The following is a 23398-nucleotide window of genomic DNA, read 5'->3' on the forward strand; positions in this document are numbered from 1 at the left end:
GATCTTATCAGCAGTGGCCCCTTGGCTACGGAACACCCTTCCTAGGGATATCAGATCAGCCCTCTCCCTTCTAACATTCCAAAAAAGAGTTAAAACCTGACTTTTTGAGCAAGCATTTGCAGATGCAGTGTAACAGGCTAATTTAGATCCGTGGAACGATTGGATGATGTGACTGGAAAATGATTTTAATAATGAGACGCTGAGGAATTGCATTTTATTGTTATTATTGTCTCTATTGTTTTGATATAGTTTATATTATATGTTAATGTTTTAATTATATTTTATGTTGTTGGGGGCATTGAATTTTGCCGATTGTAAACCGCCCTGAGTCGCCTCTGGGCTGAAAAAGGTGGTATATAAATATGGCAAATAAATAAATAAATAAATAAATAAATAAATGAACAAACCCTCTTATAGTGCCAAGGCTTATTAAATATGGTTTTCTGTGGGTGAGCAGATGGCAACTACTGGATGGGATATGTTCTGTATCAGAAACTAGCACTAATGTGGTCTTGTTGTTGTTCATTCATTCAGTCGTCTCCGACTCTTTGTGACCTCATGGACCAGCCCACGCCAGAGCTCCCTGTCGGCCGTTACCACCCCCAGCTCCCTCAAGGTCAGTCCAGTCACTTCAAGGATGCCATCCATCCATCTTGCCCTTGGTCGGCCCCTCTTCCTTTTGCCTTCCACTTTCCCCAGCATCATTGTCTTCTCTAGGCTTTCCTGTCTCCTCATGATGTGGCCAAAGTACTTCAACTTTGTCTCTAGTATCTTTCCCTCCAGTGAGCAGTCGGGCTTTATTTCCTGGAGGATGGACTGGTTGGATCTTCTCGCAGTCCAAGGCACTCTCAGAACTTTCCTCCAACACCACAGCTCAAAAGCATCGATCTTCCTTCGCTCAGCCTTCCCTAAGGTCCAGCTCTCACATGATTTCATAACCCTTTTGGTACTAATGTTGGAGAGTGGTCCCTGATCAAAGTGGTCCCTGGTTAAAAAAAAAGTTTGGGAACCACTGATCTAAACATATCTTCCTTAATTTCATCCCACACATCTACATAATTATTTTGAAATAACACAGACTTTTCTGTTTCTCGTAGTGATGCCCAACATTACAACCTGCCTTCTCCTCCAATTTTAGTTGTCATATTTTGATAAGTCTTTTGTTTATTCATCTTGCACCCACCTAGTGCCCCTCATTTTTTTAAACTTTTGCCATCAGGCCACTTACAAACTCCTATAGGTTTTCCAAAGTTAATTTTCTCATGTTGTCTTCTGTCTCAATTCAAAACCTCCAGTACTAAAATAAACAGGAGAGATGGTAATGGACATACTTGCCTTGAGCCTTTTTTGTATCTCATATGTCCCAGTTTTTATCTGCGAAATGTTGGAGAATATGGATAAGCTTAATAGAAAGGCTGTAATAAATATGCTTTTCTTATTTCTTTTATGCACTGTAGATTATGATGGATTTCCTATGGACTTGTTCACCTTCATTTGACAAATTTATATCCCACTTTTTTCTTCCCCTTAAGGCACTGAAAGCAGCTGAGTCAAAACTTTCGACATTACTTCTTAAGAGCAAGATTATATGAAACTCAAACACAGAGAAAGGATACAGATTCTAGTGTCAAAAAGCAAATGACAGAAGTATTACTAGAAGGTTTTGTCTTTAGAGAATTTCAATTGTGTGCTGACATCTTGTCACTCTGGTTGGCACCTGGGGATTAACCCAGCCATTAGTGAAACAGATAAGAACTGGCAAATAGCTCCGAGGTGGGTTCAGGGCAGGACCAGTGTGGGCAACACTTGCCACGCCAGGTGAAGAATCAAGAGTGGCAATTCAATGGCCCTTGCACATGCTCATCATGTTAATCACTGTATTCTAACTGTGCTTTTATAAGTCTGGTTTTTTTTTCAGATTGACCTCCAGCCAGAGATTCCCTGTTCCTTTTCTGAACGGGTTTCCTTGCTTTAACTTGAAAATAATCAGCCTCATTCTATTACTTATCATACAACTATTTATTTATTTACAATATTTCTAGGTTGTGGTTAAACATCAAAAAACCCATGATTCTGGCAACCGGACTGATCGATAACTGGCAAATAGAGGGAGAAAACGTGGAGGCAATGACAGATTTTTGTATTTCTAAGTGCAAAGCTTACTGCAGATGCAGACTGCAGCCAGGAAATCAGAAGACACTTACTTCTTGGGAGGAGAGCAATGACCAATCTTGATAAAATAGTGAAGAGTAGAGACATCACACTGGCAACGAAGATCTGCGTAGTTAAAGCAATGTTATTCCCCATAGTAACCTATGGATGTGAGAACTGAACCATAACGAAGACTGAGCGAAGGAAGATAGATGCCTTGGACCACGAGAAGATCCAACCAGTCCATACTTCAGGAAATAAAGTCCAACTGCTCATTGGAGGGAAGGATATTAAAGGCAAAGATGAAGTACTTTGACCACATAATGAGAAGACAGGAAAGCTTGGAGAAGATAATGATGCTGGGGGAAAATGGAAGACGGGCCGGCTAAGGGCAAGATGGATGGATGGTATCCTTGAAGTGGCTGGCTTGACCTTGAAGGAGCTGGGGGTGGTGACGGCCGACAGGGAGCTCTGCCGTGGGCTGGTCCATGAGGTCACAAAGAGTCGGAAGCAACTGAACAACACAATATTTCTACCGTTCCTTTCTCAAACCCGAAGGTGACTCAAAGCAGCTTTACAACATAGGCAGCTATTCAATGCCATTAAAACAATGTAAAAATTACAATAAACATTTAAAACAGAATTATAAAATCATTATAAAACTATGTCCAGTAGCTCAGGTAATTGAGCCAAGACAGAACCTGGCAGATTCTGGGTAGGATGTCACAAACTGGTGACGTCATTGCCCCCTCAAATCGGAATTCAGCTTCTCAAAATGAAAATTTTCTTCAGTTCCCAAGTTTCTTGCTTGTAGATAATGAGACATCGTCTGAGAGCCTTTCTATATAGCAAAAATGCACATGGGCTAGAATCTTGCCTTTTTGGTGAGGGAGTAGCCACACCTCACACACCTGCAAAGATCCAGACCTTACTGAACAATCCAGATCTTTACAGGTGTTTTTTTAACCTGGAATAAACCTGGATTTCCAGGTTTATTCCAGATTAATCTCCATTATCATGAGCTGTTGTTTGGACGCCTTGGAGCCCCCGGTGGCGCAGTGGGTTAAAGCACTGAGCTGCTGAGCTTGTTGATCGAAAGGTCGCAGGTTCGATTCCGGGGAGCGGCGTGAGCTTCCGCTGTCAGCCCTAGCTTCTGCCAACCTAGCAGTTCGAAAACATGCAAATGTGAGTAGATCAATAGGTACCATGCAGTCATACCGGCCACATGACCTTGGAGGTGTCTACGGACAACGCTGGCTCTTCGGCTTAGAAATGGAGATGAGCACCACACCCCAGAGTCAGACATGACTGGACTTAATGTCAGGGGACTACCTTTACCTTTACCTTACACTGCATTTTCATGCAATGGAAATGGGGCCTGAATCTACACTGCCATATAATGTAGTTTCGGAATGCAGATTAAATTCGTTGAGCTGGGATATATGGCAGTATAGACTCATACAATCCAGTGCAATGTAGTTAACCTGCATTCTGAAACTGAAATATAAGGAACATTCATTGGGTGGAGAAGTATTCTTTGGAAGGGGCTTTGTTGTCACATTCATGCAGACCTCTTTGTGTTCAATATTTGGCCAAAATGTTTTGGTGACTGGGCAAATAAAACTGGGATGAATTCCTTGGTCAGCATGTCAAACACCAGGACAGGTCCTAATGCTACCTATCAAAAGACCAAATGAAGTTCTTCTGCCCTTTTAACATGCAATTTGTGAAAAGAAAAAAGTGAGGTGGCACAATGAAAAAACATGGGCAGGGCGTATAAATAGAAAGCAAGGAACTAGCCATCCCCTTGTAAAATTCCAGAATGATGCAAGGTCACTGCAGAATAAGGGCCTTATCTAGGAGCACTCCTAGAAATGAATAGGTGCCTGAGGTAAAGAGTAGGCTGTCACAATTCTGTGTATTTAAATCACCAATGAGTCAGATTTAATGGTAAACCTTTCCAAAATAGAATGCTGACAATGTAAAACCACAAAGCATAACACAAAACAACTCTTATTGCGTCTCATTATAGGATAAAGGTTTTGTAAGAACAAATAAACAAGAACACTTTTTAACCCTTGGACAAGTTACTTTTTTGGTCAGCAGTTCATAGAATCCTTCTCCCAGGACAATGTTAGCTCTGATTGCAGTCAAAAGTTATGGTTGTTAATATTTGTTTTAACCAAGCTCTGAAACAACGATAATGTCAGAATGGATTGTAAGCTACTACAGGATCCATTATTTGTTTTATTTACATCTCCTTGCACAGGCTCAAAGTGGGTTTACAAGTGATTAATAACAAGTTTGTTGTTATTGTGTTCCTTTAGATCATTTCTGACTTAGGGTGACCCTAAGGCAAACCTATCACAAAGTTTTCTTGGCAAGATTTGTCCAAAGGTGGTTTGCTTTTGCCTTCTTCTGAGGCTGAGAGCATGTGATTTGTCCAAGTTAACATACATGGGGCTCTCAGGCCCCATCTATATTACCATATAATCCAGTTTAATATGCATTATAATGGCAGTGTAGATGGGGCCTCAGTGGATTTTCATGCCGAGTGGGGATTTGAACCCTGGCCTCCAGAATTCTAATCCTGCTACATCACCGCACAGGATACAATTGGAAAAAATATATTCAGTAGACCCTCAGTTAACCAACACCTATGGGGATTGGTAGATGCCAGGTAAATGTAGTTTCTGGTTACTTGAGAGTTACTATTTTAAAAAGAAGAAGAACTTTATTTTTCTAACCTGCCTCCATCTCCCCAAAGGGAGATGGAGTGGCATACATGGGGCCCAAGCCCAAGGCAGAATACAATTAAAAACAAAGCAAAAACAATTAAGAAAAAAGGCCTAACTAATACTATGCTTCATATTATACCATAAAATCTGTATTGACTTGATTTTGATATTAAATTAAGACAAGTAAAGACAAATTAATGTAACACAGTTTTGTTGTTCATTCGTTCAGTCGTCTCCGACTCTTCGTGACCTCATGGACCAGCCCACGCCAGAGCTCCCTGTCGGCCGTTACCACCCCCAGCTCCCTCAAGGTCAGTCCAGTCACTTCAAGGATGCCATCCATCCATCTTGCCCTTGGTCGGCCCCTCTTCCTTTTGCCTTCCACTTTCCCCAGCATAATTGTCTTCTCTAGGTTTTCCTGTCTCCTCATGATGTGGCCAAAGTACTTCAACTTTGTCTCTAGTATCTTTCCCTCCAGTGAGCAGTCGGGCTTTATTTCCTGGAGGATGGACTGGTTGGATCTTCTCGCAGTCCAAGGCACTCTCAGAACTTTCCTCCAACACCAGAGCTCAAAAGCATCGATCTTCCTTCGCTCAGCCTTCCCTAAGGTCCAGCTCTCACATCCGTAGGTTACTACAGGGAATACCATGGCTTTAACTATGCGGATCTTTGTTGCCAGTCTGATGTCTCTACTCTTCACTATTTTATCGAGACTGGACATTTCTCTCCTCCCAAGAAGTAAGCGTCTTCTGATTTCCTGGCCACAGTCTGCATCTGCAGTAATCTTTGCACCTAGAAATACAAAGTCTGCCACGGCCTCCACGGTTTCTCCCTCTATTTTCCAGTTGTCAATCATTCTTGTTGCCATAATCTTGGTTTTTTTGACGTTTAGACGTTCGTTTAGACGTTACTGTGTTATAAAAACAGCTTCGTGAATGAAGCATGAAGTTTTAGTTAAATGACAGTCAATCAACTTTTCAGCTTAATAAACATGATTTTTTAACTTCAAGTAACTTAGAAAACATGTACATGCATACTTATAAAACTTACATTTCTGCTAAAAATTAATTTTATTTTAGTTTTTATTTAAGTATTTTTTTCTGGTTGCTTGAGAGTGCTGGTTGCTTGAGTTCTGGTTACCTGAGAGTTAACTGTATGTGCAAAAGTTTAACAAAAAACCATTGTTGCTCCCCCCATTCCCCCCCCGCCCGGTTACATAACTACAAATCGATTGTTAATTTGGGATGATCTGTGATCACAAAGAGAAATCGTGAAATTTGCAAAAAGTACCCATTATTTTGTCTCAAAATGACATGTGATGGGGTCCGTGACAGTCTCCATCCCGTTTCGGCACTTGGTATGGTGAAGAGGGGCATCCTGATAGGCGGTCCTCAGAGCAACAAGCTTCCATCCCTGTTTATAGAAATGCATAATTACGCCTTCACAATTTCCTTTTAAAAAATTAGAAATAACAAATATTGCGGAATAGAGGCATTTGAGAACAAAGAAAATGGGTGGTTTTCTATCGTTGGTTGGCTTATATTTATTATTGTTTACTCTTAAGTCCTTTAATTGTTTTCCAAGAAATTACTTGGCTTTCTTCTTGCATTCTTATCCTATTATTGTATTTCAAAATGTAATTTGATAGAAATTGAGTCTGTTTTAATTTTGAGATGTCCGTGTAAGAACTCCAAATCCAAATGGTAATAAATATTAAAGAACATTTTGTTATTATTTTCTGTTATGATACGTATGCAATCCTATGTTGATTATTTGGCACACAACTTCTCTGGCACTGAGTGTTAAAACTATCTTTCCCATCATCGCTACTTCTAAAATGTACTGTTGAAAATACCTTGTAAATGATAGTTCCGCAAAGGGAATTCTTCTCTGCGAGGAGAATTTCCCAAAGTAAGTAACACGAGAGTTCACACTTCTGGGATTTTGGAAGATTCTCAGTAGTAGTAGTAATAATAATAATAATAATAATAATAATCATCATCATCATCATCATCATCATCAATTTATTTATATTCTGTCTTTTTCCCTGAGGGGATTCAGAGCATATTACAGCATATCAGCAGATACAGGCAAACATTCAATGCCTTGTTACAATGAAATACAATGAAACACAAATACACAGACAAAGACAAAGGTTTCTCCTTTCATTTCCAACTGGAGCTATTGCTTATCTACGGCTCTGGGGAAGGTGCTCTTCTCCATTTTCAAGCTGAGGAGCCTGTGTTGTTCATAGACACCTCCTGGTCATGTGGCCAGCATGATTCCTTGGAGCGTCTTTTTGCCTTTTCCTGCCAAAGCGGTACCTATTGATCTACTCATATTTGCATATTTTTGAACTGCTAGGTTGGCAGGAGCTAGGGCTAACAGTGGGAGCTCTCCCCATCTCACGGATTTGAATTGCTAACCTTCGGTTCAGCAGTTCAGTAGTACAAGTGTTTATGCACAGCACCAACAAAAAACAGAGGGGAGCGGAGCCTTCTTGGCTCTGTATGATGAGGAAAATATCCAGTACCTACAAGGAAGCACTCCAAAGCTTGATATGTTTGATGAAAGGAAAAGTCAGAAAACTCTATGAAATTAATGGAGTCAGCAGAATTCAGCAGGCGACCTGAAGGTACACACAACAACAACAACAACAACAACAACAACAACAACAACAACAACAACAGGGTCTTTATCAAAAAGATGTACCCAAGAATAAGCGAGTTCAAGAGAAATTTCTGTGTTGATATGAATGAGTACACTTGCTCAGTCTTCTGCCTATCTCACCTAAACAAACTGAATTTAGTTCTGAGCAAACATTACACATGCTCTCATTTCAGTACATGGTTCTTCTCCCATTAAGTCCACTTCTGAAATGCTCAAAACATATCGTTACTCCTCTTACCCCATTTGGAGAAAGGCATATTCTTCAGATGAAGCAGAGTCTTCTAGACAACCACTCTAGTTTCAAAAGTTCATCTTGGCCTCATTGGGACTGACAGCCTGAGTGGAGGAAAAGCTACAAATCGTGTTTTTAGCACTAAGCAATTATAGCAACGATTACAGTGCCAGGGACACTAAGAGGATTTGCACTGGATTATATCTAATATTAACATGATCTAATGCTGCATGAAAATACAGCTCAGACTGGACCTGATTCTCAAAGCCAGTTTATTCCTCAAAGTCATCCGCATTTTGAAAAATGGAAACAGCAGAACTAATCCAGCCACACCAAACTCAATATTTGCCATTTTTTATATCTTGCTAATTAAGATTTTTTTTGAAAAAAATAACAGACACTTAAGCAATAGGAAAATTGTATCTGGACTCACTTTGACTTGCCAGCCAGAAAGTTGTGATCTCAACATTCCCTGTTACTGAGCATTTTTAGTTTTAAGTGCATAGTATGCATCTGTGATATTTGCGTGGAAATGAAGTGTCCAATCTTGAAGAAAAACACTTGATTTGTATCTCTTGCTATTGAGTACGATCCCTGTATCTGCAGGGATATGTTCCAAGACCTCCTGTGGATACATGAAACCATGGATAATAATGCACCCTATATTTTGACTATATAGGTAGTAGGATGTGCAAAAAGTTGTTTGTACTTCGTATGTCGTATCTATTTTGCAGGATTTGTACATATGATGCAATATTAAGAAATGTAAAAAATGAAAGATTCAAAACACTAACCCTATGACTTTTCGAAAGAGTTATGTATGGCTTGTAAGTGGTTCCAGGTCTCCGTTACAGAGCAAATAGCTAGAATGGGAAAGAACTACTGAAAGCACTTTAGGTGACTTCCCACCAGAAGAATCTAATGCCCATCCAGAGTGGTCAAAGCTAGAATATTACTGCTACACTTAGGTCCTTCACAACGACACATTTATGGCACTATGATGGCAGGGACTAGATAACTCTTGTGGTACCTTCCGATATAATGATTCTCTGATTTCAGTTTAATGCCCATGCCTACCTCCTGAGAATGCTAGGATTTGTAGAGCAAACTAAGGGCCCTTCCACACAGCCAAATTACCTAGAATATCAAGGCAGACAATCCACAATATCTGCTTTGAACTGGGTGATCTGAGTCCACACTGCCATATAATCCAGTTCAATGTGGATTTTATACAGCTGTGTGGAAGGGGCCTAAAATTCTTTTGCTGAGAATTTGACCACCCTGAGACCCTTCAAGAAGTTAGGACATAATATAAATAAAGTATTATTATTATTATTTGAAACACAACAAGATGAGTCCACAGCAGACACTCCGCTGGCTGTTGTATTGGATCACACGTCGGACACTTCCTAAGTGTCTAGGACAGTGTGATGTAACAGCGAATAATGCGTGGAGATCCCAGTAAGGTGGCCTTCTGCAGATGGCAGATGGTAATTTTGTCAGCGCCGATTGTGTTTAAGTGCAAGCCAAGGTCTTTAGTTACCCAGTGTGCCAATCACCACTGGGACCACCTTGACTGACTTGTGGCAGAGTCTTTGCATTGAAAATTTCTGCCGCTTCTGTAGTTGTTTTGCTTCCAGTTGCTCTACAGGCCCATGCCCTTGTTGCTCAGCAGTGGGTCCTGGTTCCTGTAGCCCACTTGTCGACGGGTGCCCAGGAGAAGCACTCGCCGTGGTCCTTATTATCCTGGGCGATGACCGAGCCAGTATAGACTTCTTTAAAGTTTGTTTCACCATATTTAAATGGGTTGGGTGCACTTAGTTCTACTTCACAGTTGAGACCACTCTGGCTCGGTTGAACCTGCTGGTAGTTTACACTACCTCCAGCACAGCTCTAAACATCATAGAAGCAGTTAAACCCCCCACCAACGACAAGGCGGCACCCGATGGGGGGATGATGATGATGATTATTATTATTATTATTTAACTTGTTGTTGTGCACTTTCAAATATTTTCCGACTTATCGTGGCCCTAAGGTGAACATATCATGGGTTTTTCTTAGCAAAATATATTCAGAGGGGGTTTGCTTATTCCTTCCTAAACTGACAATTCCATGATCCCATAGAATGACACTATGGTAGTTAGCAGAGGAATCAGAGTCTTGAAATTGTGTAGTGTGAGAGGGCCCTCAGTCTGCAGGTCCTGCCACTCGGTTTAAAGGTATGTACACCGTTAACGTATTATTTTGAAAGTAGCAGAAGCGGTTTTGTTGCCTCATAAACACAAGAATTCCTATTCTGAAGCAAGCTCTTAAAAATAACAATCAAGCATGTTCTCCAAGTTTTGATGTGAATATAAAATGGCAATTGACAATTTCTGTGCATCATAAGCCTTTTCCCTGCTTCGGTATATGAAGAACTTTTGCAAATTGGTTTCAAATTATTTTAAAATTTGTTTCTTTGAAAGGCAAAGACAAAACGAATGCACGTTTATAGGTAATGTCCTTTTTATATAACTCCACAACAAAACAGATTGCCAATTTGACACATGGGTGGCAAGATAACATATAACTGGCTGATAAACCATTCTTTCTCTTAATAGGAAGTTTTGACATGAAAATTTGCTATGACAGGAAGGGCAAAATCTACTGGATGATCTAGATTTGAGATTTGGGATCCTAAAGAGTGTTCCAGAAGCCCCCACTACCTGAAGACTCCCATATGTTTGGGGCACAAACTTAGTCCTCCATATATATGTATATATACGGAAGACTAAGAATACACACACACACACACACACACACACACACATGGAGGATTAAGTTTGTGCCCCGAACATATGAGGGTCTTCAGGCCCTATATATGGAGAACTATATATATCTATATAAATAAAAATGTTATGTTCGTTTGTGGGATTAACATAACTCAAAAATCACTGGACAAATTGACACCAAATTTGGACACACCTAACAACCCAGTGTATGTCCTTCACTTAAAAAAATGATTTTGTAATTTGGGAGTTGTAGTTGCTGGGATTTATAGTACACCCACAATCAAAGAGCATTCTGAACTCCACCAATGATGGAATTGAACCAATCTTGAGCCACAGAACTCCCATGATCAACAGAAAACACTAGAAGGGTTTTGTGGGCATTTATCTTGAGTTTGGGAGTTGTAGTTCACCAACATCCAGAGAGCACTTTGGACTCAAACAATGATGGATCTGGACCAAACTTGGCACGAATATTCCATATGCCCAAATATGCACACAGATGGAATTTGGGGGAAATAGACCTTGACATTTGGGAGTTGTAGTTGCTGGGATTTATAGTTCACCTGCATTCTGAACCCCACCAACGACAGAATTGGGGCAAACTTCCCACATAGAACCCCCATGACCAACAGAAAATACTTAAGGCCATCCAGTCCAACTCCCTTCACCGGAGCAAGAAAATGTAATCAAAGCCTTCCTGTCAAAGAGCCATCCAGCCGTAGATATAGATAGATAGATAATGATTCACTCACACAGATATAGTACCATAGATTTGAAAGGGACCCCCAAAGAAGGACAATTATATGTTGCATGTTCCAGAGTGGGCAAACCAGGCAATCTCCACATCAACACTGACAAAGAAACAGCAAGAAATACTGTTTTCCTACACAAGGATGAAGAAATGACATATATTAGAAACCAACAGTTTCTAATTGCTTCATTTTCCAGATCACCAGACTGGGCCACAGCAACGCGTGACAGGGGATGGCTAGTATATCTATCTGTATCTGTATCTGTATCTGTATCTGTATCTGTATCTGTATCTGTATCTGTATCTGTATCTGTATCTGTATCTGTATCTGTATCTATCTATCTATCTATCTATCTATGTATCTATTCACACACACCCACACATACTAGCTGTCCCCTGCCACACATTGCTGTGGCACAATCCGTGTATATGTGTTTTGTATGTGTATATATGTGTACATATTTGTGTATATATGTGGTTATGCGCATGTGTTGTAATGTATTTTTTTCTTTTTTGGCTTTTTAAATCTCTTCCGTTGTGTTTTCCAGTGATGGTCACTTGGTGGCCTGATAGGTGTATTGTGTCCAAATTTGGTGTCAATTTGTCCAGTGGTTTTTTGAGTTATGTCAATCCCACAAATGAACATTACATCTATCTATCTATCTATCTATCTATCTATCTATCTATCATCTATCTATATGAAGGACTAAGTTTATGTATATATGGAGGACTAAGTCTGTGCTCCAAAACTCCATCCTGTCAAAACCACCCCAGAATATGGTGGTTTCCTTCTTCTAACCACTAGAATCATCCAAATTTCCCCACTCACAGGCAAAATTGGTCAAAAATGAACCTTGTATCAATGTATTGTCGAAGGCTTTCATGGCTGGAATCACTAGGTTCTTGTGGGTTTTTTTGGGCTATAGAGCCATGTTCTAGAGGCATTTCTCCTGACGTTTCGCCTGCATCTATGGCAAGCATCCTCAGAGGTGTGAGGTCCAACACGGAGAGACGAGGGAAAGAAGGCGCCTCTGCTCGGCGTGTTGCGCTTTGTGTGGACCACACAAAGCGCAACACGCCGAGCAGAGGCGCCTTCTTTCCCTCGCCTCTCCGTGTTGGACCTCACACCTCTGAGGATGCTTGCCATAGATGCAGGCGAAACGTCAGGAGAAATGCCTCTAGAACATGGCTCTATAGCCCGAAAAAACCCACAAGAACCTAGTAACCTTGTATCACTTTGGGCATGCCAAAATAGTATCAGTGAAGAGGTGATTATATAAGTCTACAGTACCATATAATCCAGCTCAAAGCAGATCATCTAGATTCAGAAACTGGATTGTATGGCAGTGTAGATGGGGCCATAGACTACAGAATAAAAATAACATTTTAAATGTGGCATTAGTCTTATCTTTATCCCAAATAGCTGGATTTGTATGTATAACAACGACGCCTCAACCCACCCCTTGTACTATATATAGTTGTAACCAAAATATGCCACATGCCCCCTCCCTACCCGCTGATTTCAGCATGTTATCAAAGAAATGTATTTTCAGGAGAGAAATCACTGTCAGTATAATAGATCAGGTTAATACCACACACAGAGTCAGCTATGGCCTGAAGCCCTTTCCACTGAGCCCAGGGTGGCTTTCTGTCTCTCAGAAACGGCTCAGATTGAGTTGATATAACTTTTTAAAAAATGAGGCCAAGAAAAGGAGATGGCCTGATGCCTAGATAAAACATACTAATTTGTAATTTTAACATGTCAGTTTCCTGTGAAGGGAGATACAGCCACAGGGTCAAAGAGCTGCAACATTGCAAGTGTAGTACAGCATAAATTTTTCCACTTTAGCACACCGACTGTTACGAGGTACCTCATAGCCGCGAATCAATAAAGTCAAGGCAATTTCCTTAACATGCCATCTAGAAGAGATTATGGGAGAGGTGGAGAGAAGGGGCTCCCTTAGTGGCTAATGCCTTACTAAGGTTCAAATGAGGCAATATATAGTAAAATAAATTCAATCTCCATTTTCACTCCTCGCAATTTTAGTGGAGACTAAATGAAATGGAACTGTGTTGATTCTAACCAGCTCAATATATTCCCGCTTTCTAATAGCCAAGGTCATTTTTACCTTCATGGCCAGAGAAGACATATATATAATGCTTACCCAGACTAAAAGGGGAAGAACATATTTGCAGTTTTTGAACAGCCGAGTTGATGGCTGATATATTATGTAATTCATTTCCTGGCACAGCTGATTTTGTTTTATAGATAGTCTTTAACCTTGTCTATTTTGCTCTGGAATAATCATCTTTGGAGGATTAAAAACCAAGGTTTTCAATTTTTTTTTAATGCAGTGAACAGAGGAGTCCCATAAAATACAGTTCTGCACTTCACAATAAATACTAAAATAACATATCTAGCAATGGAAGAGGGTAATTAGAACAAAGTATCCTACTAACACTTTGCAACTATACCTCTTTGTGTTACCTTTGGGCCACATTAAGTCCCATTTGGGGAGATAAATCAGGGTATTAACAACAATAACAACAACAACAACAACAACAACAATTTATAACTATGCCATTATGATTCTACCTCAACTACAATGGCATGAACTATGGAAACATGGGAATTGTTGTCTGGTGAGAGCCTGGAGTTTGTGGATGAAATTTCCGTATTATTCACTCTAAACTACAAATCCTGGATTCCATGGTAGTTAAACTGGGAGCATAGTGCTATAATTGTGCAATGTTAATGTGATCCAGCATAGTGTAGTACACATCTCCCTTTATGAATCACTGCGAAGACTAAGATCTTCTGCGGAGGCCCTGCTCTCGGTTCCACTACTGTCACAGGCACGTTTGGTGGGGACGAGAGAGAGGGCCTTCTCAGTGATTGCCCCCTGGTTATGGAACTCCCTTACTGGCAATATTAGATCAGGCCCCTCCTCCTTGTCCTTCATAAGGGTGGTGAAGACCTGGCTGTGGGACCAAGTCTTTGGGGCAGTGCAATGAGGCAATAATAGAATGGTCTCCTGAGATGGTTTTTAAGCAACTGATTTTAAAGTGGATATAAGTGATTTTAATGTTTGCATGGTTTTAAGTCCTGGCATTGAATGTGTGCAATATATATGTTTATTTATTTATTTAAAGTATTTATATTCCACCCTTCTCACCCCACAGGAGACTCAGGGCAGATTACAATGTACATATATATGGCAAGTATTCAGTGCCATAGACACACAACATATATAAACAGACACACAGAGGCTATTTAACATTCCACCTTTCATGAGGGTATTCTGGCCACCAGGGGAGCTGTCGCTTCACCGTCCATTAGTGACAATGATGGAGTACTTCCTCATTCTTTTTGCATGGTTGCTGGAGATTTTTATTGGTGGGGATGAGGGACAGGGCCTTCTTGGTGGTGGCTCCCCGGCTTTGGAACTCCCTCCCACTAGAGATCAGATCTGCCCCCTCCCTCCTGACGTTCAGGAAACTACTAAAGACCTGGCTCTGGAATGTGGCATTTGAGGATTGAACCTATAAACTCCTTCCTTGTGCTGAACTGTGATGAACTGTGACTATGAGTATGACTATGACTATGACTGGATTGACGACGTGGTTTAGGTTATTGTGATGATAATGTTTTTATTGTATTTCAGTGTACTATTTTAATATGTAATATGTAATGACTTTGCACTTTGTTGTACCTATATATTATTGTACTTTCTTATATGCTGTAAACCGACCTGAGTCCCTTGTTGAGGTGAGAAGGCCGGTATAGAAAACTTCTAAATAAATAAATAAATAAATAAATAAATAAATAAATAAATTTATGGCATCGTATTAGTTAAATTAGACTCCCTGCATAAGCAGTACCTAATTTTCCTACTTGACAGATGCAACTGTCTTTTGGGCTGAAAAGGTTGACAACAAGCTACACAATGGTTGAAAGCTCACTCCGACCCGGGCTGGCTTCGAACTCATGACCTTTGGTCAGTAGTGATCTTAATGCAACTGACTCCCAGCCAGCTGCGCCATAGTCCCAGTGTTGTGCTCTGCCCTGAGTCACTTGAGGGGTGAGAAGGGCAGAATATAAATGTTTTAAATAAATAAATAAAATAGTAGTTTGAGCATTGGGCTATGACTCTGGAGTCCAGTTTGAATCCCTCTCTCAGCTGTAAAACCAACTAGATGAACTTAGGCAAGCCACACTCTCTCAGCCTCAAAGGAAGGTCATGGCAACCTCTCCTGAACCAATTCTTACCATTTCCCTACATGGCCAGAAATCAATTTTTGGGTCACTGTAGGTTGGAAACAACTTAAAATCGCACAACAAAGGGTTCTTGGGAAGTAGTCTTATCTCTTGTTACTTGTGACCAGGGCAATTTGGGATGAAGCTGGGATATTTCTCTGCTGGCTTTCGTCTCCATTGGTACAGAAAAACACTAATGGGTCAGGTGGAAAGTAGGGAGGAGAATTTCTGTTACAGAGGTTCCTCCTAAATAATGGGCATTTCCCTACATGGCCAGAAATCAATTGCTTGTTTTGTTCCCAGTGATAACTAGCAGAGAGCCCAAGTTGACACGGAAATATTCTGTTTTACTGTGAAGGAGCGGAAATATAAAGGAAAACCACTCCAGTGTTGACAAAAGGAGAGAGACCTCTGCTTCTTTGTTCTTCCCTGTTTGATCTGAGCCAGCAGAGCAGTGAATGAAGTGGTATAGTATATCCACTACTTTGCTTCCTCCAGTACTACCAAGGCACATTGTTCTTTTGGTTATTCAGTGGTGATTGTTGTAGTTTTAATCAGGAGTGCCAGGCAAAATGCCTACCATGCATTTTCTAATAGTCAGTGAAAGATGACAGAATATTTTGACACTTTGCATGCAATGTATTTTGACCCTTACTAATAGGATCGGAAAATGTAAGCATATGATGTTTTCCATATTTAGCAACTCAGCAACTCCAAGGCCATTTGAACACCACTCCAGGGTGGCTTTAAGTAATAGGATATAATAAAGCTATACATCTTAATTCCGGTTAGAATTTATTTATTTGCTTTATTGCAATGGCCTGAATTCTGTTGTTAGTCCAACCTAAAGTAGACCCATTGAATCAATGGAACTTACTCAAATATTGATTTACCATTCAACAATTCAATGAATGTGTCCACTTTAACTGGCAGTAATCAACAGGATTCCAGGGATATTTATAAACTTCCTAGAATGAAGATTTTGAAAGGACAAAGTAAGAGTACAATAATAGAATCATAGAGTTGGAAGGGGGCTTATATTTTATTATATAATGGTGATGTGATGAAACAATGGATCACATTATACACAATTAAAATATTATACTTATATTGAAACAGATCAGAGATGGGGATGGTGACCCTCTAGATCAGTGTTTCTCTACCTGGATCCCGGGGGGGGGGGGGGGTCGCGAGGAGTTTCAGAGGGGTCAACAAAGACCATCAGAAAACGCATATTTCTGATGGTCTTAGGAATTCCTTTGGCAGAGAAAGCTGAAGATCTCTCTGCCTGTCCTTCTCTTCCTTTTTGGTGTTGGTGAACTACAATTCCCAGAATTCAAAAACATCACCCCCAACCCCACCAGTATTCAATGTTGGCCATTGTAGTTACCTACAATCAAAGAGAACTCTAAACCCAGCCCACAATGGATAGTGTGCTAAGTTTGGTACAGATCCATTGTGGGCTGGGTTTAGATTGCTCTTTGATTGTAGGTAACTATAAATCCCAGCAATTACAACTCCCAAATGTCAATGTGTATTTTCCCCAAACACTGTCAATGTTCACATTTGGGCATACTGAGTATTTCTATCAAGTTTGGTCCAAATCCATCATTGTTTGAGTCCACAGTGCTCTCTGAATGTAGGTGAACTACAACTCCAAAATTCAAGGTCAATGCCCACCCAAACCTCTTGATCATGGGAGTTCTGTGTGCTAAGATTGTTTCAATTGTTAGTGGAGTTCAGAATGCTTTTTGATTGTAAGTGAAGTATCAATCCCAGCAACTACAACTCCTAAATGTCAAGGTCTGTTTTCCAGAAACTCCACCAGTGTTCACATCTGGGCATATTGAATATTCATGCCAAGTTTGGCTCATAGTCACTAATGGGAGCCTTGCATCACTTGGTCCATATTTGCTTTGCAAACTATGGTTTATGTCATAAATCTCTCATTATTGCAAAATGGTTGAGAGTAAGACACAATGGCAGTTATCTTAACTACCATAGTATGTAGTTACCATGGTTCTGTTGTTGAACCTTCTCCCTTAAATGGAGTCTCTATTGAGGCAGCAACTCTGGCATTTTTCCAAATCTCAGCCAAATCCTTTTTCCCAAGTCTTGCCCATTCACCCACTAAGTATGCAAGGACACTACACATTCCCCTGACTCACACCTTTGCAATAAACAGGGACTGGCAATCAGTCTGATCCTCTGTCTCACAAAGACTGGTGCTTGGCACAGGCCATAAGCCCATCAACTCGCCCATCAACTCTAGCATGCCCGGAGGTCCTGGGATTTTGGACAAAAAGTTCCTGCCTATGAAATCTTGGGATTTTGGGGTTTAAGGGACATTACCGGAGAGTTCTAGTGCTTCACTAAACTATGAACTCCCAGACTCCAGAGTACAGCCAAGGCAGTAAAAGTGGATTACCGTGTGTGTAGTGTGAAAGGTCTCTGAGTGAGGCATGGATCTGCTTCTTTTGGTTTCCACATAAATGATTAAGAAGATATCCCTTAAGCCCTGTTGTGACATTGTACTGCTCGAGCCTCGCCTTCAGCCTCTCTCTGAAGCTCTTCCTGAGAGGTTAATCATTCATTACACACTACGCTGTAGGAACGGAGTCACAAGGAAAGAGGAAAAAACAAAACACTCCCTTCCAAACTTCCTCACATATTCAATTTGCAGTCCAAAATGTCCCATCTGTTTCTGTTTAACAGTAGGCTAACAGTGCCTGTTTCCTGGCCTCTGAATGAACCACGGCACCAAGCCCTAGACAAGCCTCTGCAGTCAAAACAATTGTTTTTACAACTTGAATATGTCTGCTGGTTCAGTTATCATTTCGTCATATGACATCATTTCTTTCTTCTTCCTGGTTCTACATAATTTCTTGGGCATTGAGATATCTACTTCTCTTTTCCTAGCTCTCGGGGTTGCAATGGAAGATTTAAAAAGCATGGATTATCTACAGAATTAACTCTTTAATCTAGCAGTAGGAGGCAGTGATCTCAGGTTGCATATATTGCAAAATACAGAGCAATCGTAGCATACTAAGGGCCAAAAATGCATATGCCATAAACCAGTCTGTCACCTTTTCAATTAAATTGTTTTCCTATCACTAGTGTTCAAGTAAAATCCAGCTGCTCTTTCAGAGCTCTTCTAGATTAGTTTTTTAAAAGTTACCACAACACAGCTCCCTGCATTGTGTTAGGTTTTCCCAATGGTTGTCACTTCTGCATCCCCTTGTTTCATTCTTTTGGGACATCTTAATAACAATTTTTTGGATCTTTGCTTTTCCAAACCGGAGCATGCTTTGTTGAGGTTGTCCTTTGGTGTGAAGGCCAAATGCTCTCCTTTTAAAATTTTGATTTGAGAGTCATAAAGTTATAGTGCAAAAGTGCACTGAAGCAGTATAGTATTATAACTCTTAGAAAAAAAATTGAATGAAATGAGAATGTAGTGTTCCAAAATGCCTCAAAAATAAAAAGAAACTCACCTGAGCATGGGAATAAAATGTTGCAGTGGTGCCAGATATTTCCAGAAAAAAAGTCTGGGATAGCATGAAAGTTGTTGGATATTTTTTTAAAAGTCTGAGAAGTACAGCAACAAATACTGAAACTTCATGATACATTTGTCCCATCTGGGGACACCAGGCATGCTTGGTGTATGGGAGCATGGGGCGCATGCGCGAGCAAGGGAGAGCATGCGAGACTAGAGGGAGGCTCACCACAGGGGGTTCTGTGTGGGAAGTTTGGCTCAATTTTATCATTGGTGGGGTTCAGAATGCTCTTTGATTGTAGATGAACTATAAATCCCAGCATGTACAATTCCCAAATGTCAAGGTCTATTTTCCCCAAACTCCACCAGTGTTCATACTTGGGCATATTGAATATTCATATTAAGTTTGGTCCAGATCTATCATTGTTTGAGTCCACAATGTTGTCTGGCTATAGAAGAAATGCAACTCCAAAACTCAAGGTCAATGCCCACCAAACCATTCCAATATTTTCTCTTGGTCATGGGAGTTCTGTGTGCCAAGTTTGGTTCAATTCCATCATTGGTGGACTTCAGGTATTTGTGGCTCTTAATGAGACATGCTGCATTATCACGGGGTGTCTGCGCCCTACACCACTGGAGAAATTACACTGTTTAGCCGGCATTGCACCACCTGACATCCGCCAGGAAGTAGCAGCCAATAGTGAAAGGACAAAGGCAGTGACATCCCCAGCACATCCCTTGTTTGGGTATCAGCCAGCCAGTCAATGACTTAAATCAAGAAATAGTTTTCTAAGATCTACAGAGACACTCGCTGGAACACCTCAGCAAGCCAGAGTCCAAAAGTGGCAGGCTCAAACCCAGAACCTCAATTAATGGCTGATACCAAATGAGAGACTCCCCCCTGGGCACACAGAGGACTGGGCGACTTGGAAGGCGCTGAACAGACTGCACTCTGGCACCACGAGATGCAGAGCCAACCTTAAGAAATGAAGCTACAAAGTGGAATCCACAACATGCAAGTGTGGAGAAGAGCAAACCACTGACCACCTACCGCAATGCAACCTGAGCCCTGCCACATGCACAATGGAGGACCTTCTTGCGGCAACACCAGAGGCACTCCAAGTGGCCAAATACTGGTCAAAGGACATTTAATCAACTACCAAGCTTGCAAACTTTGTTTTGTGTCTGTTTGTTGGTTTTGTTCTGTTAGAAATGTAATACAATCGTCTGGTTGCCCCTGACACGATAAATAAATATCAGGTATTTGTGCCAAATTTGGTCCAGTGAATGAAAATACATCCTCATATCAGATATTTACATTACAATTCATAACAGTAGCAAAATTATAGTTATGAGGCAGCAACACCACAACATGAGGGACTGTACTGAAGGATCCCAGCATTAGGAAGCTTGAGAAACACTGTCTTAGAACATTTTTGCTAGGATATTTTGAATTCGATAAATGCACTTTAAATATAGCTGTCAAATGCAATAATTATTATTGTTGTATTAACTTGTCTCATAGGATGATATTTTTAAATCTCCCACAAGGCAACCTTCAGTTATTATCTAGAATCATTTTTTAAAAAGATTCGGGCCCATCTTTTGTATTTTATGATAGTATTTTTCTTTGAAATCATAAAGCAGACTCTTTGATTTACAGCTTGACATTAATGGGCTGCTGAAACCCAAACCCTGCCTACACGAAAGCGTTGGTGCGCCAAAACACACAGACTTCTAGCTTATTTACAAAGGCAGCAGTCCTACACATAGTTAGGCTGTTTAAACCACATTTAACTCAAAACAGTTTAAACACTCTAATCATATGCAGGATGGGCACCAAAATCCTTTCCATCGACACCTAAAGCAGATGTTTGCCCCCTCCTCCGGTTTTCTGACTGCTTCTGTCTGTGTCTAGCTCTCACCCACCCGCCCTGCAATAAAACCCACTTGTATGTTGACATAGAACTTGATGTCTAAATTTCCACCACAGCTATTAAACTGTAAGAGAAGCAAAAGCCTCAGTAAGAGGTACAGAACTGAATGGCATTTGGGTAGATTGAAAGCGATGCTATGATTTCTTTAGCTGCCACACCTTTCCTTCTTCCCCTGGAATGTGTGCAGCTAGCAACTCCCTTCCTGAATCTAAATGAAAACTATTTTTCAGACACATATTTAACTGGATGTACAGGAAAGCTGCCAGGGTCACTAGTCCTTCTCTGGTTTTGCTATATTTTTCAGGAGGAGTTTCCCTGTTATTGTTCCCTGGTTTTCACATTATATATGCAGAGACCTGTGGTTAAATTGAATTTAAAAAAGGAAAAGAGCGACACACAATTGCTTATCTAGAGATGTTCTAAGTACTCCCCTCAGTTTTTAAACATGATTTCCCTTTCCACAAACTAACATTATGGGTTTCCCCCCTTTGAAATGGTGTATTGCATATCTGTACTCCAAGTATATCTCCAAGAAGTGAGAATTAGCTGGCACTTGAACTTGACTAGCGTTTGTAATTTTCTGGGCAACTAAAATGATCAAGAGTTTGGAGAACAAGCCCTATGAGGAGTGGCTTAAAGAGCTGGGCATGTTTAGTCTGAAGAAGAGAAGGATGAGAGGAGACATGATAGCCATGTATAAGTATGTGAGGGGAAGTCACGGGGAGGAGGGAGCAAGCTTGTTTTCTGCTGCCCTGGAGACTAGGATGCGAAATAATGGCTTCAAACTACAAGAAAGGAGATTCCACCTGAACATGAGGAAGAACTTCCTGACTGTGAGAGCTGTTCAGCAGTGGAACTCTCTGCCCTGGAGTGTGGTGGAGGCTCCTTCTTTGGAAGCTTTTAAACAGAGGCTGGATGGCCATCTGTCAGGGGTGCTTTGAATGTAATATTTCTGCTTCTTGGCAGAGGGTTGGACTGGATAGTCCATGAGGTCTCTTCCAACTCTATGATTCTATGATTCTATACTTGGCCTTCTGTATCCTCGGATTCTGTGTCCATAGATTGAAAGCAACCATAAGACTGATGTGGCCCTTGATGAAACTGAGTTTGATACCCCTCTATTGCTTTAGCAGGTAAATGGCTGGCATGAACCTCTCAGACTGTAAAATAAGTATCTCCTAATGCAACTGCCAAGAACTGTTTAAAATATAGCTAGGAAAAGTATAATATCTTATACTGTTGAAAACATCTGCTTTGTTCAAGTGACTACGTTCATGGTCAGTAATGCTTGGGAAAAAGGTCTCTTGATATGACCTTTAACAAGCTCATGTCTCTCTTTCAGATAATTGTCTGTAGAATCTGATGAAAGTTGCTACATTAATCATGGTAATGAAAGACATAAGGCAGAGCTAATGTTACGTTTTGAATTAAAACTCCCACAATCCCTGAGTCCAGAGAATTCTGAAAACTTTCATCCTTAAATACAACTTTTCTGGGCAAGGGACATGGGAGTTTTTTGTCCAAATTGAGCCAGGGTGTTCATTGTATTTCTCTCGACAGATTGCTCTTCTGCTTCCAGACCACAGAGTGCTAGAGGCTACTGCCGGGAGGGATAGCAGAAACTTGCATCATGGAGGTATACATGAGAAGCTCTTTCAAATAGACTGCTAGCAGTACTGGATATATATGAAGAGAAACCAGCGGTGACTTACAACTGGTGACTTCCAATGATGGTCTTTTGCAAATTTGTTTTTTTTAAAGGATGAAAGCAAAGCCTTCTGCTTGTTCTGTACTCTGTCTCTGAACTATCCTATATACTCATGTATAAAGTAAAGGTAAAGGTTTCCCCTGACATTATCTACTTGTGTCCTACCCTGGGGGTGGTGCTCATCTCCATTTCTAAGTCGAAGAGCCGGTGTTGTCCATAGATGCCTACTATTTCATGTGGCCGGCATGACTGCATAGAGCACTGTTACCTTCCCGCAGAAGCGGTACCTATTGATTTACTCAGATTTGCATGTTTATTAACTGCTAGGTTGGCAGAAGCTGTGGCTAACAGCAGGAGCTCACCCAGCTCCCCGGATTCAAACTGCCAACTTTTCAGTCAGCAAGTTCAGCAGCTCAGCAGCTGTGCCACCAGAGGCCACTAGATTATAGTCATGTATAACCTATACAATCTACTCATACTAGAAATGTTAGGCAAAAAAAAAATCAACCCAAAATGTCTGGGTAATTTATCAACAGAACAATGTGAGTACGGTACCTTAACTCTCTCTCTCACTCTATGTGTGTGTGTGTGTGTGTGTAGAACAATTCCTTTTTCTGAGTAGAGTGGCAAAAGGTAAGAGCTTAGTCAATTCTGGGAGAACCAGCCCATTCTAATATTTCTACTGTGGT

The 23398-nt window shown here is 40.7% G+C and overlaps 1 long non-coding RNA gene across 1 annotated transcript in view; it reads left to right on the top strand.

Annotated features, from left to right (window-relative positions):
* Positions 1 to 22924, top strand: part of LOC137097273 (uncharacterized) — a 145140-nt gene extending 122216 nt beyond the window's left edge. Inside the window, exon 3 of the long non-coding RNA XR_010910104.1 lies at positions 22562 to 22924. This is a non-coding gene — a long non-coding RNA (uncharacterized lncRNA). The remainder of the gene's footprint in view (positions 1 to 22561) is intronic.
* Positions 22925 to 23398: the final 474 nt, after the last annotated feature.

Source organism: Anolis sagrei, chromosome 6 (genome assembly GCF_037176765.1).
Source record: "Anolis sagrei isolate rAnoSag1 chromosome 6, rAnoSag1.mat, whole genome shotgun sequence".
NCBI lineage: Eukaryota > Metazoa > Chordata > Lepidosauria > Squamata > Dactyloidae > Anolis > Anolis sagrei.